Here is a 7582-nt window from a genome sequence, read left to right on the forward strand (position 1 = left end):
TTCCCTTTCCCTTTCCCTTTCCCTTTCCCTTTCCCTTTCCCTTTCCCCTTCCCTTTCCCTTTCCCTTTTCCTTGTGAAATTGTATATATATTTCAATTGTATATAACTGTAATATAAGTGTAAATATATTTATATATTGCTTTAGTTGTCTCTCTCATTTCAGTTTTCTCAGTTGTTTTTTCTCCCTCTTCTCCCTTGGTTTTTTGGGGAGGGGACTTCTTGTGGTGAGGTTTGGAGACTTGGCAGGGAGCCAGCTCCAAACTATATCGAACAGTCTTTCTGTTTCTTTCTCTATCTTGACCATCTCAATATCCAAAGGCTATGCTAGCCTCCAGTTTATACTCAGGTGAAATTTTAGTTGTTTGTCTTCAACTCTGAAAACCTTTACACCTTGTGTTTCTTTACCCTCTTGACGGCTGAGTGACTCAGTACACTGGACATGCACCTCTGCAGATACACACTGGATGAAGTGTACACTCACTGTGGTTTCATGTCTGAGGATTCATTAGTCTGTTGGTTTTATCCTTGCCCAATGCCAACATTGTTTCCACCCCCCTCCAGATCCACTACCTAACATATTAGTTTATTTAGGTGTTCACTAGAGGTTTCCTTGCTCTTTCTTGTTGAATATGTAATTGCCAGCAGTGGGTGTAACTGCCAGTGTTGACAGCTGGTTTTATTTGCAAACGTGGACTGCTCCCTTAGGCACAACTCCTTTGTTAGTGCTGTTTCCAAGCCATATGGAATTATGCAACAGTCATGAGAGTAACTACTGTCTTATGTCATATTTTAATCCTTTTTGTAATTTGCATTTGTTCTTATATATGTGTTCACAACTCAGATATTAGTAGTTAGTTGTACACTGAACTTACTGGAAGCAGATGAAGTTCGCCTCTCTTCCACAGAATGCAAAAAAACCCACTGAATAGAAAACAACTGCATTTTGAACTGCACTTTATTTACATGGGAAGACAAGATCATAGGAAGCAATGCTTTTGCTAATAAATAAATGGAGCATTCATAACAGTCTTTTAAAGTTAAAACCCCCATATCTTATTGAGAATAGATATTCTTTTGAGACATCATGGGTAAAAAAAAGTTAATCTGCCTTGGTAGAACTGTTTATCTCGCTCTTCTGTCAAAAGAGAATGAATGGATTTACCCCATTTTTATGCTTCACATGAGCAGCCAAGCTAACTAAATTGTAGGAGGAAACATATGTACCTGTCATATGCAGCATAGTATTAGGTGTATTTATTTGTACTATGAATATTTATGATCATTCACTGTGACATCAAGTATTGCCTTGCCTCACATGAAGCACAGAAGTTGTGTATGGAAATAAACAAGCTGAAGTGACCGTTGCTGTATTCCTGGGATAGAGAACAACCTGTGACATTCATGTAGCTGCAGAGGCCTGCCCAGCTATAGCATCCTCAGTTTCCTCTAAAATAAGAGGAGCTCAGTAAAAAAGAAAGTAAGATTTCTGTCACTTTTAGCAATAGAACCGACTAACTAAATGAATGTGGTTATTTTCCATCATCTTGGCTGAAAATAAATTTGCAGTGCCTGCCTAAACCATGCAACTCCTCTGAAAGCAATCACAGGACAGCACTTTAGAAACTGTAGTGGACTATTTTCAGCTCTAAAAGTAAGCAGATATAGTTCCATTGAAGTTGTATAGCTTTGTACAAAGGTCCAATTTGATTTCCAGCTTGGGATTTAAATATTTGAAAAACTGGGAAGTTACATTTCTTCTGCAATATTTGCTGCTCAATAGTAAACAGACTTGCTCATAGTGAATAGGAGGAAAAATAAGAATAATGTGTTTTTTGCACCAGTACAATTTACATACTGTCAGGTTGAGTTTTTTTCCTGCATGTTCCAATCTCAGGACTACTTTGACTTAATGGCTTCACATATGTGCCACTTCTTTTACAACAATGCGTGCCTAGCTTTTACTAGAGCCTGAGGTTGGGCCCGTGTTTGAGGATTAATGAGCCTGTGTTGAGCTTGGTGCTGCCTTGGTGGCACTAGGACTTGAGCAAGGCAGTTAGAACTGGCAGGGGTATGTTTGCAACGTGCCTGAAGTTTGGAGGTACATAGGCTTAGCTTTGAAACTCCTTTCTTAAGCAACAGCCCATGCTCAGCTTTAATTATTGAGCTCTTAGTTCTCCTCCCTGATATTCTCTCCTACTACGAAGAGATCAGACTGGTTTTCCTTGAGAAGTTTCCATGGCATGTTTATGGCCATGATACTTTATTGCTTAAGGCTGACAAACTAGCATTGCTACAGTGCAGTACAGTCTCTGTTTTCCTTTCAGTAGCCCAAGGTGTTTTTTTTGGTTTTTTTTTTAAATTTTCTCAATTTCAGATTCCGCATGTGGCTGCTCAGGAGAATGACATTTCTCTCTTAAGGAGATGTGTGCATTCAGATGTCAGAATGTTTGAGTTGTGAGAGGCTGAGAGTTGAACAAGTATCTTGAGACCTGTATCACTTTTGGTGATTTGCCTCACACAGGAAAGGGCTGTGATTCTCATTTTTCTGTATGATGGTGAGGTCTCCAGAGGGAACATCTGTTTCAGACAGAAAAAATAACTGAAAACTTCTTCATCCTGTAACTGGCCATGCCATTGCATTGCTGATCAAGAAAAAAAGATGAGGAAAAAATTCTTTCCTTACCTACCCTACTTCTGTGGTGAAAATCCATTTATTTCAGAGAAGGATTTTTTATTTAAATCTGTATGTCTAAGAAACAAGTCAAACTTGTCAGCTCTGTGATTCAGTTTACTCATCTGTATAACTGACAACACGTTTCATCCTTAGCTGAGGAATGTGGGTGGAGGGGAGTCATTTGTAATGTAAGTGAAATGTTAGTTATTAAATATAATCTGTTTTGAGTAAAATCCTTGGTATGTCATAAGGCTTTGTTGCAATGACTAACACATTTTCATGGACATTCCAACTTTGAACCCTCCTATCAAGTTACTGGCCCTGCAGTAATGGCCTTCAGTCTGTGTTACAGGAATATTATTTTGCTTGTATAAATGCTGTCAAAGACTGGTGGGTATTTTGTTTTTACTAATTGTCTTGGACTACAATGTCAGCATTTGGTAGTCCAGTGATACTTTGCCATTTATGCCAACATAAGCTGTTTTCCCTACACATCTTTTGTAAATTTTTTCCCCTCAGATCTTTTGTGCATCTTAGTGATGTTTCCGTATTTGTACACAAATAGCACACAACTTTGTGTGCTATAGTTGAGTCTGTCTCTAGAGATGCCAAGGATTAGTCAGTGATTTACCACTAGAGCCAGGCTGACATCATGCCTATAATGTTATGGAAACTATGAGGTTGCTGGTATGTTTTGCTAATTTGGCTGATGCCTTGGTTGTGTGTCTGCTGTTGTTGCTGTATGGAACATGGCATGAGAATGTGCCATGTTTTTGAGCGGGATGTGGACCACTGTGCAAGTTTTTCCAGATGCCTTTTCTGTGACTTTTTTGATTGTACAACACTTGTGACCACTAAGTGATCATTTCTAATAGAGAAAACTTTTGCAAGTCAAAATAAATTCCATGAGAAAGGATGGTCTCGGTATTTGAACTGTTTATTAAGAAAACCTGGCTAGGTCTAGAATTATCATTAAATTCATCACACAATCTTCACAAACCTCACTTACATCAATGAAAGGAATTCATCACACAAAAGTGAAAACATCACCACAGGAGAGATGAAGGAGTTTCAAATCAGTGCAGATACTTAGGGGTTAGCACTTGCATCACGTCCCCTTACGGGTGATGTTCTGCCTTGTAAAGTGGATACAAGCTGAAAACTAGAGGACAGATTTTTCTGTGTAGCAACACTGCTAGAGCTAATATCTAGAGCTAATAACCAATTTAAATACAAATCTATTCAGTATTACCCTAGGCTATTATGTCAGAAATTTTGATTGACTCACTTTGAAGTTATTTTTGTAAATTTTTAGCTGTAATTAGCACTTAGTTACTGAGCAAGCAGCTAGATTTGCAAAGAAGCTGAATCCCTCGCGCAGTGATATCTGCTAAGTTCATTCAGGCAGATTTGAAGAGCATAACAATGGATGCAGTGTGAGATTTGAAGGCTTCCTCAACAAATATAATTACATTGTAGTATGTCCAACTAAAATACTGACAATATTTTTCCCCCTTTTTTTCAGTACATCCTTCCCCATCTCTTTTGGTTTTGAAAATTTGTTTGTTGATATTATCATGGAAACAAAATGTCTCCTAAGCATAAAAATGTGATTTTTGCATTTGTCCAGCTCTTTAAAAAGGATTTTGACCCCCAGTTTAGCATATTAAGACAAATGACATTTCTTAGTGCCCTTTTTGTGGCAAACATGTTGTTGTGGTGTTTTTTTCTGACATGATATTAAAGGAAAGCAGACAAATACTTCTCTAATGGCTTGTTTTATCACCAAGATGATACTGAAAAATATTATCTGAGCTCAGTTAGTTTGTCTTGAAAAACCACTGTCATGGGAATTTAGCAAATTGGACTGTGGCTGTTTATTTCCTTGCAAGCAAAGACAAATGCAAATACTATATTTCTGTCATTTAAAGATAATGATCTTTAAAATTTCCATATTCTTGGCAACTGAGTGAATTTAGATACATTTTATATTTCTACCTGTCAAATTATATTTATAATTGTGTATGTCATATATATGGAAGAAAATGAAAGTTTCCCATGGTAGACAGCTTGCTTCTGTTTGACACCGAATACTTCCTTCACTATCATTTTAAGCCCAGAAATATCAGCCTGGTAAACTTTATTTGGTGTTTGTGAACTTGATGTTGTTTTTGAAAAAGCCACAGGGAGTTTTTTTGTGAAATTGATTGAATTGAACTTGATGTCTGATTCACAGATTTGTGAACTTCATGTTATTTTTGAAAAAGCAACAGGGAGAGTTCTTTATTTGAACTGAAGAACTTTGATGCAATTTATAAAATAAATTACTAAGAAAGAGGAAAAATAAAAAGTGCAAAAAAGAAATACATTTCATGGATATGTTAAGGAAAATGGACAGTTTGGAGTTAATACCACCAGATGTCTGTGAAACAGGCTATTGCTACTGTGTGAATGTACCTACTCATACAGTTTACTCAGTGCTGTGTAGAGATCTTTTTGGGATGCAATTCATCTTTATTTTCATCTAGATTTTGTTTTCTGAGTATTAGAATACCCAGATCTTCTAACAGGTAGTCTTCTAACAGAGTGCAGACTTGAAACACAAATTCAGTAGATGTAGGGTAGAAGATGTATGGAACTACTGTTTTCTGTACTCCCTCATGCTGTTTGTGTTTATCCGCCTGAGCTTTCTGAGAGCGTCAGGCACTAATACAGGCTGGAGGGTATTTTTGTCATGTATGGGGTTAAATGAGTATAGATCACCCAAGCAATTGATAAGCTGGGTTGCTTATTCCTGGTAAATTAGCACTCAAAAGCTGCAAAGGCAATGCCACTGACTTTTCTGAATACCTGGTGAGCAGGTTGTTAATTCCCACTTAATAAGAACTTGCAAGAGCTTGTGTGGTTATTATTTCATCAGTGCCTTTGCAAAGCACAGGTTTAGAAAAGCCATCATAAATAGAGTGACCTTTGCCTCCCAGATCTCATTTCCCATCTTCACTTTCTATGCTAAAATTGCCATATAAAATTTCATAAGGATATTTGTTCTGCCTCGGTCTTGCAGACAAGGCAGTGCAGGCAGATGATGGAGTAGATGGGGAATATTTATTGCAACAGATTCCTGGAAGTTTTGAAGGATGCGAAAAGAGCAAGTAAAGTGGGAGAGGTTATTTTTCATTGAGAAAGGAAACTTCTTGAGCCACATCTCCCTTTAGTATTGTCAAGACAAATGTTTGCTGTTTTGCTTTGTCATTTTATCTTCCAAGAGTATCCCTTATGCTGGCTGCTGACACACTCTCCAGGAGGAACTCAAACCTCTGGCCTAGGATTTTTATGCAGGTGTCGTGCTTCCTGGTGTTGAGGATGGCTCTGGCCTCAGGAATGTAGCATGTTTTGCCCCTGTTGTAGATGTTGTGTGACTTGAATGCATTGCTTCACTCTCCTTTGGAGATGAAGTAGTCATACACACTGACTTTTTTTGGTTCAATGCTTGTAAAATGTCCATTTTTATTTCTGGAGTGTTATTTAATGTGAGGATAAAGGTATTTTTCGAAGCAATTTGCAAGTAAAATAATGTTGACTAGTAGTTTTTAAATGTTGTACTTGCTATAGAAAGTGTAATTTTCTTCTTTGGATTGCAAGTGCTTGAGCACTACTGAAAATCCAATTAACCTTATAAAAGGAAGAGCACACATATTTGTAGGGAGGATGAAGAATGTAGGACAGAATTAGGCTGAGAAAGGAAAGGATAATATTTATTTGCAGCCATGGTAATGATCACTGGGACACTTGTTTCACAAGCTCTGTGATAAACACAATCTCTGTGAATAAATGGTTTATATTCTGCAAGCAGCTCTTTTCTCCCTGAAACTGCACTGAGTCCACCCCCTGAGGCAGTGTTAGGATATTACAACGCCAGAGAAGCTGATTTTCAGGCAAAATTTGAAATCTAGGTCCTCACAATGTATTTCAGTATTTTGGTGGCAATCCCATTAGCATGACATCGTGTCTGTGTCTTTAATTCTTTGAGAGTTTCATCTGGCTACCTTCAACTGGCAGGACCCAAGGGAATGGCATTAAGCTGTGTCAGGGAAGGTATAAGTTGGACATTGGATATTAGGAAAGGTTCTTCACCCAGTGGGTAGTTGAGCGCTAGAACATGTTCCCCATGGAAGCGGTCACAGCACCAAGCCTGACAGAGTCCAAGAAGCATTTGGACAACGCTCTCAGGCACATGGTGTGACTGTTGGGGCTGTCTTGTGCAGGGATTTCGACAATTCTTGTGGCTGCTTTCCAACTCAGCATATTGTATGATTCTTTTCATGTTCACCTAATTTTGCCAGAATAGTTGCTCTTCCTCTTTTGCGGAGGAACCTCTTGATGGTGAACATCCTTTCACAGATAATAAATATGGGAGGGTGAACGGGCTTAGTCATCTGAGATGCTCAGAGAGCACAGTAGGTTAAGGGCATTATTTTCCCCTATACCGACTGTTAAGCACACGGAGCTGATTTTTAGAGTGTACCTTTTCACATATGCACATATATATGTGCATGTATACATACATGTAAGCATACAGGTTTTTAATAGGGAGGACCTTTCCCCACCTCTAAATCCCAAACCTGGCCTGTGAAATGGATATAGTTGAAATATTTTATTAGACTATTTATTGAGATCCACATGTGCAAAGCCTGGAAGAAATGCAGACTTCGAGGAGCTCCTAAAGTGTACTAAGATGGAAATGAACATGTTGAATCATGTTGTGTTTTGGTACTACGCAGAATTCTACAGTCCACATCTTGTTGGAGGATGGAGGGATTCCCATTACACTGCTAACATATAAAAGAATTCCCAGAGAAATCCCACAGGCTGCTGCTTTCCTGCTGCACCTTGGGATCTGCTCAGAGA

The sequence above is a fragment of the Neopelma chrysocephalum genome, unplaced genomic scaffold (genome assembly GCF_003984885.1).
Source record: "Neopelma chrysocephalum unplaced genomic scaffold, ASM398488v2 Primary Assembly neopelma1_79, whole genome shotgun sequence".
Taxonomy (NCBI): Eukaryota; Metazoa; Chordata; class Aves; order Passeriformes; family Pipridae; genus Neopelma; species Neopelma chrysocephalum.